Source organism: Cervus elaphus, chromosome 6 (genome assembly GCF_910594005.1).
Source record: "Cervus elaphus chromosome 6, mCerEla1.1, whole genome shotgun sequence".
Lineage (NCBI taxonomy): Eukaryota > Metazoa > Chordata > Mammalia > Artiodactyla > Cervidae > Cervus > Cervus elaphus.
The window spans coordinates 25,720,646-25,729,470 of record NC_057820.1 but is presented as its reverse complement, the minus strand read 5'-3'; the positions used below and the strand labels follow the sequence as shown (position 1 = coordinate 25,729,470).

Here is an 8,825-nt window from a genome sequence, read left to right as displayed (position 1 = left end):
ATCACAGGTCTTAGCACTTTTCCCCTTAGGACGAAAATCACTTACAGTGAATGGGGTTTTACTGCCACCTCCTGGATCATGCTTGGCAGCACTGAGCAGCCCTGGGCGGAGCCAAAGGAGTAGGTATCACCATAGCGAAGTGGATATAATGTCAACTACAAAAACTCCCAAGCTCAGAACTTTCAATACTCTCCTTAAATAACTTCCAGCCATCCAAGCAGAACTGACTTCTTCATTCCTCTACCCTAAACAAAATGCCTCTCTCTCATTAACTTATTTCCTCCCAAGACTCAACAGAAGAAAGGGGATCTGAGATCTGACCACCTTACCTGGGATGACAAGTATAATTAAACATAGGCAGAACACTCGATGACATAAATCAAAGCAAGGTCCTCTATGAGCCACCTCCTAGAGTAACAGAAATAAAAACAAAAGTAAATAAGTGGGACCTGATTAAACTTAAAAGATTTTGCACTATAAGCAACTATAAGCAAGGTGAAAAGACAACCCTCAGAATGGGAGAAAATACTAGCAAATGAAACAACTGACAAAGGATTAATTTCCAAAATATACAAACAGCTCATACAACTCAATACCAGAAAAACAACCAACCCAATTAAAAAGTGGGGAAAAGACCTAAACAGACATTTCTCCAAAGAAGACATACAGATGGCTAATAAACACATGAAAAGGTGCTGAACATTGCTCATTATTAGAGAAATGCAAGTCAAAACCACAATGAGATATCACCTCATACTGGTCAGAATGGCCATCATCAAAAAGTCTACAAACTACAAATGCTGGAGAGGGTGTGGAAAGAAGGAAATGCTCTTGCACTGTTCGTGGGAATGCAAATTGATGCCACCACTATGGAAGATGGTATGGAGATTCCTTAAAAACTAGGAATAAAACCACCATATGACCCAGCAATCCCACTTCTAGGCATAGAAGGAAGCCTGAGGAAACCAGGCTTGAAAAAGACACATGTATTCCATTGTTCATTGCAGCACTATTTACAATAGCTAGAACATGGAAGCAACCTAGATGCCCATCGACAGATGAATGGATAAAGAAGTTGTGGTACATATACACAATGGAATATTACTCAGCCATAAAAAGGAACGCATCTGAGCCAGTTCTGATGAGGTGGATGAACCTAGAACCTATTATACAGAGTGAAGTGAGTCAGAAAGAGAAAGATACATATCGTATTCTAACACACATGTACAGAATCTAGAAAAATTGTTCTGAAGAATTTATCTACAGAGCAGCAATGGAGAAACAGACATAGAGAATAGACTTATGGACATGGGGAGAGGGGAGGAGAGGGTGAGATGTATGGAAAGAGTAACATGGAAAGTTACATTACCACATGTAAAATAGATAGTCAACAGAAATTTGCTATATGGCTCAGGAAACTCAAACAGGGGCTCTGTATCAACCTAGAGGGGTGGGATGGGGAGGGAGGCGGTAGGGAGGTTAAAAAGGGAAGGGACATATGTATACCAATGGCTGATTCATATTGAGATTTGGCAGAAAACAACAAAATTCTGTAAAGCAATTATCCTTCAATAAAAAAAATAAATTAAAAAAATACATTCTCCAGGCTGCACTGCATTTCCCAGTTTAAAATAATTTTTGATCTACAATATACTTTGTACCAAACTATGTTATCTGAATCTGGTGTTTGTATTTGTTTTCAGGAGGTGGGAAACATACCTACAAAGGAAAATCTCCAATAGTAGAGCTGAAATCTGCTTCAGTTTTTTTAAGATCTTTAATATCCTTCATTAACTAAAGCATAGTTACTCCAATACTTTGGCCACCTGATGCAAAGAGCTGACTCGTTTGAAAAGACCCTGATGCTGGGAAAGATTGAAGGCAGGAGGAGAAGGGGACGACAGAGGATGAGATGGCTGGATGGCATCACCAACTCGGTGGACATGAGTTTGAGTAAACTCCGGGAGCTAGTGATGGGCAGGGAGGCCCGGCGTGCTGTGGTCCTTGGGGTCACGAAGAGTGGGACATGACTAAGCGACTGAACTGAACTGAACTTTCACCCGGTTTGGTCCCCATGATAAATTTTTTAAGATTTACTCATTTACTTTTGTCTGTGCTGGGTCTTCGTTATAGAGTGAGGGCTTTCTCTAGTTGCAGTGAGTAGGGGCTGCTCTTCACTGTGAAGCATGGGCTTCTCGTTGCCGTGGCTTGTCTTCTTGTGGAGCAAAGCTCTGGGGCACACAGGCTCCAGAGCACAGGCTCAGTAGTTGTGATGCATGGGCTTAGCTGCTCTGAGGCATGTGGGATCTTCCCAGTTCAGTTCAGTTCAGCCGCTCAGTCGTGTCTGACTCTTTGTGACCCCATGGACTGCAGCAGGCCAGGCCTCCCTGTCCATCACCAATTCCCGGAGCTTACCCAAACTCATGTCCATTGAGTCGGTGATGCCATCCAAGCATCTCATCCTCTGTTGTCCCCTTCTCCTCCTGTCCTCAATCTTTCCCAGCAACAGGGTCTTTTCCAATGAGTCAGTTCTTTACATCAGGTGGCCAAAGTATTGGAGCTTCAGTGTCAGTCCTTCCAAAGACCATTCAGGGTTGATTTCCTTAAGGATTGACTGGTTTGATCTCCTCGCTGTCCAAGGGACTATCAAGGGTCTTCTCAACAAACACCCATGGCTTTATCATTTATTAATTGAGTGACACGATAAATTTCTTAAGCTTTTGAAGCCTATACTTTGCCTGTAAACCATGACTAACATTCCTACCTTCACAGGGCTACTATTACAATTGTCAGATAAAAATTGCAGAGCTAGATGGTTTGGAGCAAAAAGAGATTATAAAAAATATGTGGTTCCCAATCTTTAAAGACACAGAAATTTTGGTAGCGGCAGCGACATTGGGTATTGATCTTGCCTGTCTGTGTGCTTTCAGAATCTGGCCCTGACTCTCCTGGAGGGTCTAGAAGTAATTCAATAAACAGCTTTTATATTTGAAAATACATATAGTGGAGGAGACAGACAGGTGGGTATATATGTAAGCAAATGGACTGATGATCGAGGGAAGACGGCTAAACAGAGGTTTGACAGGGACGGAGTAAAGGGACAATGTAAGTGATTGGTTAATCCCACTAGGGGATTGTAAATCCAAAAATACGGAAAACCCCTGTAAGTTCATGATAGCTCAAGAAAGCAAGTTTGCCTAACCATAAAACCAAGCAGGCTTTCTTAGCAACAAAACCATGCAACAGAAGCATGAGACATGCCCCAAAGCAATAAAACAGTAGTGGCATGAGACCCACCACTTGCCCAGTGAATTCAGTAAGTTAATGACCCCTAGGACATGCTCTCTGCACACATAAGGAACAACAATAATTTGCGGACCTAGATGAACCACATAGGTTCAAGAAAATTCCCCTGCTCAACCTGGAGGAGGAACTGATGACGGAAGCACAACGTCTCGTCAAGAGAGACAAGGAAGTTCTTCTCCCCCTCCCCACTTTTCCTTTGACTATAAAACTGTAGCCCAGTAAGTTCTCGGTAGGCAGCATTTCTTGCCCACCCACTTGTAAGCTTCAGAAGCATCCTATTGTAATAAATCACTTCTTATCTACCACTTTTCTCTCACTGAATTCTTTTTTGTGCTGAAACATAAAGGACTATAGTGCCAGAGCTCGTCAGAGCCCCTGAAACAACACCAAACAGGTTCAGGTTCAGGAAAGAAGTAACCAGTGGAGACATTGTTGTGGGACAGAAGGATTGGTTTCAATTCAAGCAGCAGTTAATGGTGGTCGCCTTCCACATTTTGAGGCATGTGTATGTGTGTTCAGTCGCTTCAGTCATGTCTTTTTGCAACACTAAGGACTGTAACCCTCCAAGATCCTCCATCTGTGGAATTCTCCAGACAAGAATACTGGAGTGGCATTATCAGAGAAATGCAAATCAAAACCACAATGAGGTACCATTACATGCCAGTCAGAATGGCTGCTATCCAAAAGTCTACAAGCAATAAATGCTGGAGAGGGTGTGGAGAAAAGGGAACCCTCTTACACTGTTGGTGGGAATGCAAACTAGTACAGCCACTATGGAGAACAGTGTGGAGATTTCTTAAAAAACTGGAAATAGAACTGCCATATGACCCAGCAATCCCACTCCTGGGCATACACACCAAGGAAACCAGATCTGAAAGAGACACATGCACCCCAATGTTCATCGCAGCACTGTTTATAATAGCCAGGACATGGAAGCAACCTAGATGCCCATCAGCAGATGAATGGATAAGGAAGCTGTGGTACATATACACCATGGAATATTACTCAGCCATTAAAAAGAATTCATTTGAATCAGTTCTAATGAGATGGATGAAACTGGAGCCCATTATACAGAGTGAAGTAAGCCAGAAAGATAAAGACCATTACAGTATACTAACACATATATATGGAATTTAGAAAGATGGTAACGATAACCCTATATGCAAAACAGAAAAAGAGACACAGATGTACAGAACAGAACTTTGGACTCTGTGGGAGAAGGCGAGGGTGGGATGTTTCGAGAGAACAGCGTTGAAACATGTATATTATCTATGGTGAAACAGATCACCAGCCCAGGTGGGATGCATGAGACAAGTGCTCGGGCCTGGTGCACTTGTGGAAATCGGGTGGAAAGGGAGGCGGGAAAGGGGGATCGGGATGGGGAATACATGTAAATCCATGGCTGATTCATGTCAATGTATGACAAAACCCACTACAATATTGTAAAGTAATTAGCCTCCAACTAATAAAAATAAATGAAAAAAAAAAAAAAGAATACTGGAGTGGGTTACCGTTTCCTCTTCCAGGGGATCTTCTGACCTAGGGATCAGACCCGTGTCTCCTGTGTCTCTTGCATTGACAGGTGGATTCTTTACCACTGAGCAACTGGGGAAGCCTCTAGAGGCATGGAGATCGCTAAATGGAGATAAACTGACATAAAAGCCTGTTCTCTTTACTGCCTGGAGATCCTACCCTAGTGTAGGGAGAAAACATGCTGAATTGAAATATTTTGGTTTCACTTTCCTGACTCCTCATTTAATTCATGTTAACCAATAACACGGTTTCCAAAATTTGGCTAGAGCCATCCTCATTTCTACAGGAGATGACCCTTCACGCCAAAGTAGAACAAGAAGGGATTAAATAAGGCTATGCAATGGAGGGAAATAAAATTTCACTGAAAGCAAAGGAAAACAACGTCTTGTGGGTGAGTTTTTGTTTTCAGTTTCTCAGTATATAATAACATCACAAATATCCACAAGAATAATATCCAAAAATATCTACAAACACAAAGCTCTAAATCACAAGTTACTTACAAGTGATGACGAGTGATTGGTGGTAAGGCACTTCTCAGAAAGACATGTTAAGAAACGGATAAGCTTTATCATAATTATGAGCTTTCCTGGTGGCTCAGTGGTAAAGAATTCGCTTGCTAATGCAGGAGACTTGGGTTCTATCCCTGGGTCAAGAAGATCCCCTGGAGAAGGAAATGGCAACCGACTCCAGTATTCTTGTCTGGGAAATCCCAAGGACAGAGGAGTCTGGAAGGCTACAGTCCATGGGGTAGCAAAAGAGTCAGAGACCAGTTAGTGACTGGACAACAACATGGTAATTACACTTTCAAGTTACTTCACGTCTGAAGATACAAAGAGAGAAAATTAGACCGTTTAAAAAGTGATATGAGAACAAACTTTTTCATTCACATGGAGGAGTGTTAAGGGCCCATATCTAATGCTAAAACACAACACAAAACAATGGGGAAAAATCCATTTAGTCCAATTTTCTAGGACCAGCCTTAAAACCTGAAAAACAGTGATGCTGAGGTCTCTCATTCCTGCCAATGGTTCGGTTATAGGAAGCAGAGCTTAGAAAACAAGTCAAGCACATTTTCCTCTCTAGTGTAACACATAATTTACTATAGATCCAGCCTTGGAGCAAAACTAAAGCGAAGGAACCAACGATGAGAGAGTCACAAGAGAAAACACATCTTCTGTGGCCCCATTTCTATAGGATGTTAGCTATCCTAACCAAGCAAGGTATTCTCTCTTACCAAGTAAGCTATTCTCAATCAAGAGAACCAGGTTTTAAGATTGAGTTTATCACAGTTTTTACCAGGTCATCTTTACAAGACAAGTAAAGGACAAGACAGGATCAGGCTGCTTGTATCACTGGCTGTACAAGAAAATTAACTTGCTACCCCTGTTTCCTAAATTTTGAAAAAAAAATTAACAATTATTTCAAACTTATTTGTTAAAAATATGCAGTGCTGCATGCATTATTCATGGTCTCAAATAAAAATCAAGCAAAAACCATATATGGAGCTCAGTAAGATATAATATTTATTAATTTTAAAACATACATACACACAGCAAGCCCATTTCCCCCACCAGTACATACATACATTTTCTATTAGTAAGTGGCTTAATCATATCCTTATAGGTGAGAAAAAGTTAAAGTAACCTCAAACTGAAAAGAGGGATTATTTTGGTTCAGTATCTATGGCCCCAATCTGTAAAATCTTTTTCAAGTAGTTCTGCAAGTTCTAAACAGATAAGATCCTCAAGTCTTAACCTGGACTTACAGTAAATCATTATTAGCTCCTTAACTCTGAAGTTCACAATATGTTTTAATAAACAAAAAAATGCCCAAAAGCAAATATAGAAATGAGAAGGTTATTGATCTTAGATCCTTAGACACTGAGATGATATTTTCACACTGATCTAAAAATTAAAACAACATAGAAATAAACTAGAGAAACACTTCGCTTTTTAAGTAACATCTGTTTTCCATGCTGTAGAGTCTCTTGGCAGCATTTTTCAAAGTAAAAATAAAATAATATTTTAATGTGAAGCCGATTAGCACTTACACACAAATTCTGTTCAGCATGTTAGCCATAACAATCTAGTCAAATACCTGGTCAGAGGTTAAGGATAGAATTTCAGAATCAAGACCAAATTTTAGTTGAACCACCGATAGACTCCACATTGGAGCCTCTTATTTTGCCTCCTCTGGAATGTCCTACTCTTTTGAAGCCCAAGTATCTAAGGTCAGAATTTCAATATTAAGCTCCCAGAGAAAAGTGCTAGTTAAATTTGGGAGTTAAGTTCTAGCCAATGCCTTCTGGAAAAAAACAACATGTTGTTAACATTGGTTAAGCCAAAAGAAATGTCCACACAAATTCTGGTCCCCTTAACAACTATTCTCTAAATGCGGAGCATGACTTACAACCCAGAAACCAAAATCCTGCGGTCCAATTGGTTTAACATTACCACACAAAAGTTTGGACCACTCTGCTAGTAAAGATGTAGGGGCTGATGATAAATGATCTTGAACCTTGACAAAAAGTTTTGGGGAAGGCCTAAGTGTTTGAGGAACCAAGGAGAGAGGAACATCTCTAGGTTCTGTCTAATGTCACCTTCAAACTATCAGTGGGACAAGAGTGAAGTCCTAACAGTGGACATTCCCTCCCTAAAGCATTTCCAACTGGAGAGTTTCATAGACACTGGCCCAGAAAAGAGTAATCAGCCTAAGTCGACTGGTATAACGCAGTTTCAGCCCTCAAACTCTGTATGGTTACCTCTTTTTTTTTCAAATGAGAAGCACAGCATTCAGCTCCAGGGTAAATTTAACAAAATTCTTCTGCACCACTCATTTCAATCACATTCCTACACACAGGAACATGAGCACTAGAATCTTATAAAACAGAGGACTATCCAATGCCAGAACCACACGAAGTTATTAGAAATAAAGGTTTCTTTGCAAAATTTGCTTTACTGTGGTTCTTAGAAGATCAGCAGAGAGGCCAAATTCCCACAATAACACTGATCAAACATTAACAATAATCACAGAAACCAAAGATACACTTCTATCCATAGAGAGTAGTTACTTTTCTCCTTAAAGCATAGAAACAAGCAAGATTTTTAAATGTGTTTTATAATTAAGTTTGGGTAAAGGAAACATTTTCTCTTTTTGATCCTTTTTTTTTTTTTCATTTTCTTCAATTGATCCTAGTTTCGATCATCTACCTCCACTGAACTCACTTCCAAATAAATGTACACATTTATACAGATAACACACAAGATTCAATGCATAAATAACAAAACCTTTTAAATGCTTCTCTCTCTCTCTTTTTTTTACTCACTTTAAATACACAATCTACTAATAGTAAATACACATTCATAGAACAAGAACCCTATCACTATTCTTTCATTTGATATATCTTGAAATAGCATCAACGGACTTGAAAGGTGAGGGGATAACAGTTTTTCAATCTTCCTGTGAAACACATGGATGATGTCTTTTCTTCTGCTGCAAGGCCTTTCTCAGAAAACACAGGCAGTTCAGAAGTCAATGCTCAAAGCCATGAATCTCTGCTTCTAGAATTCTGTTGCACAAGAATGTCGTCTCAGGTACCACAGAAGCATCTAAAAGCAAAGGGGGGATATACGTCACCCAATAGTTTATATAAATTCCTTCTAGAAATTAATTTCTACCTCTCTTGTTTTCTTACCCTGTCTATATTGATAGTCTTTGTAGGTATTATATAGTCTAAGAAAACCATGTGCATCAAAACCAAGATTTTAAAGACAGTCTTCGGGATAATTACTCACCAAAATTACCATGTATAGCACATCCCCTTTTATATAAATAATGACTAATTTTGACAAAATAGATGCAAATTTTAAGAGAGCTTGAAGTTTACACAGTATGTATAATGAATGCATTGCAAATAACTTCCACTAGGGCCTTGGAAAGGACCTCTAAAAATGAGAAATTAAAATTTAAAATTTGTTCACATCACA

At 39.7% G+C, this 8,825-nt stretch overlaps 1 protein-coding gene across 2 annotated transcripts in view; it reads right to left on the bottom strand.

Annotated features, from left to right (window-relative positions):
- Positions 1-6,335: 6,335 nt before the first annotated feature.
- CDKL2 (cyclin dependent kinase like 2) overlaps positions 6,336-8,825 on the bottom strand; it is a 41,732-nt gene continuing 39,242 nt past the window's right edge. For both annotated transcript variants that reach the window (XM_043906465.1, XM_043906464.1), the window contains one exon: positions 6,336-8,447. The gene's annotated coding sequence lies outside the window, so the exon portion shown is untranslated. The remainder of the gene's footprint in view (positions 8,448-8,825) is intronic.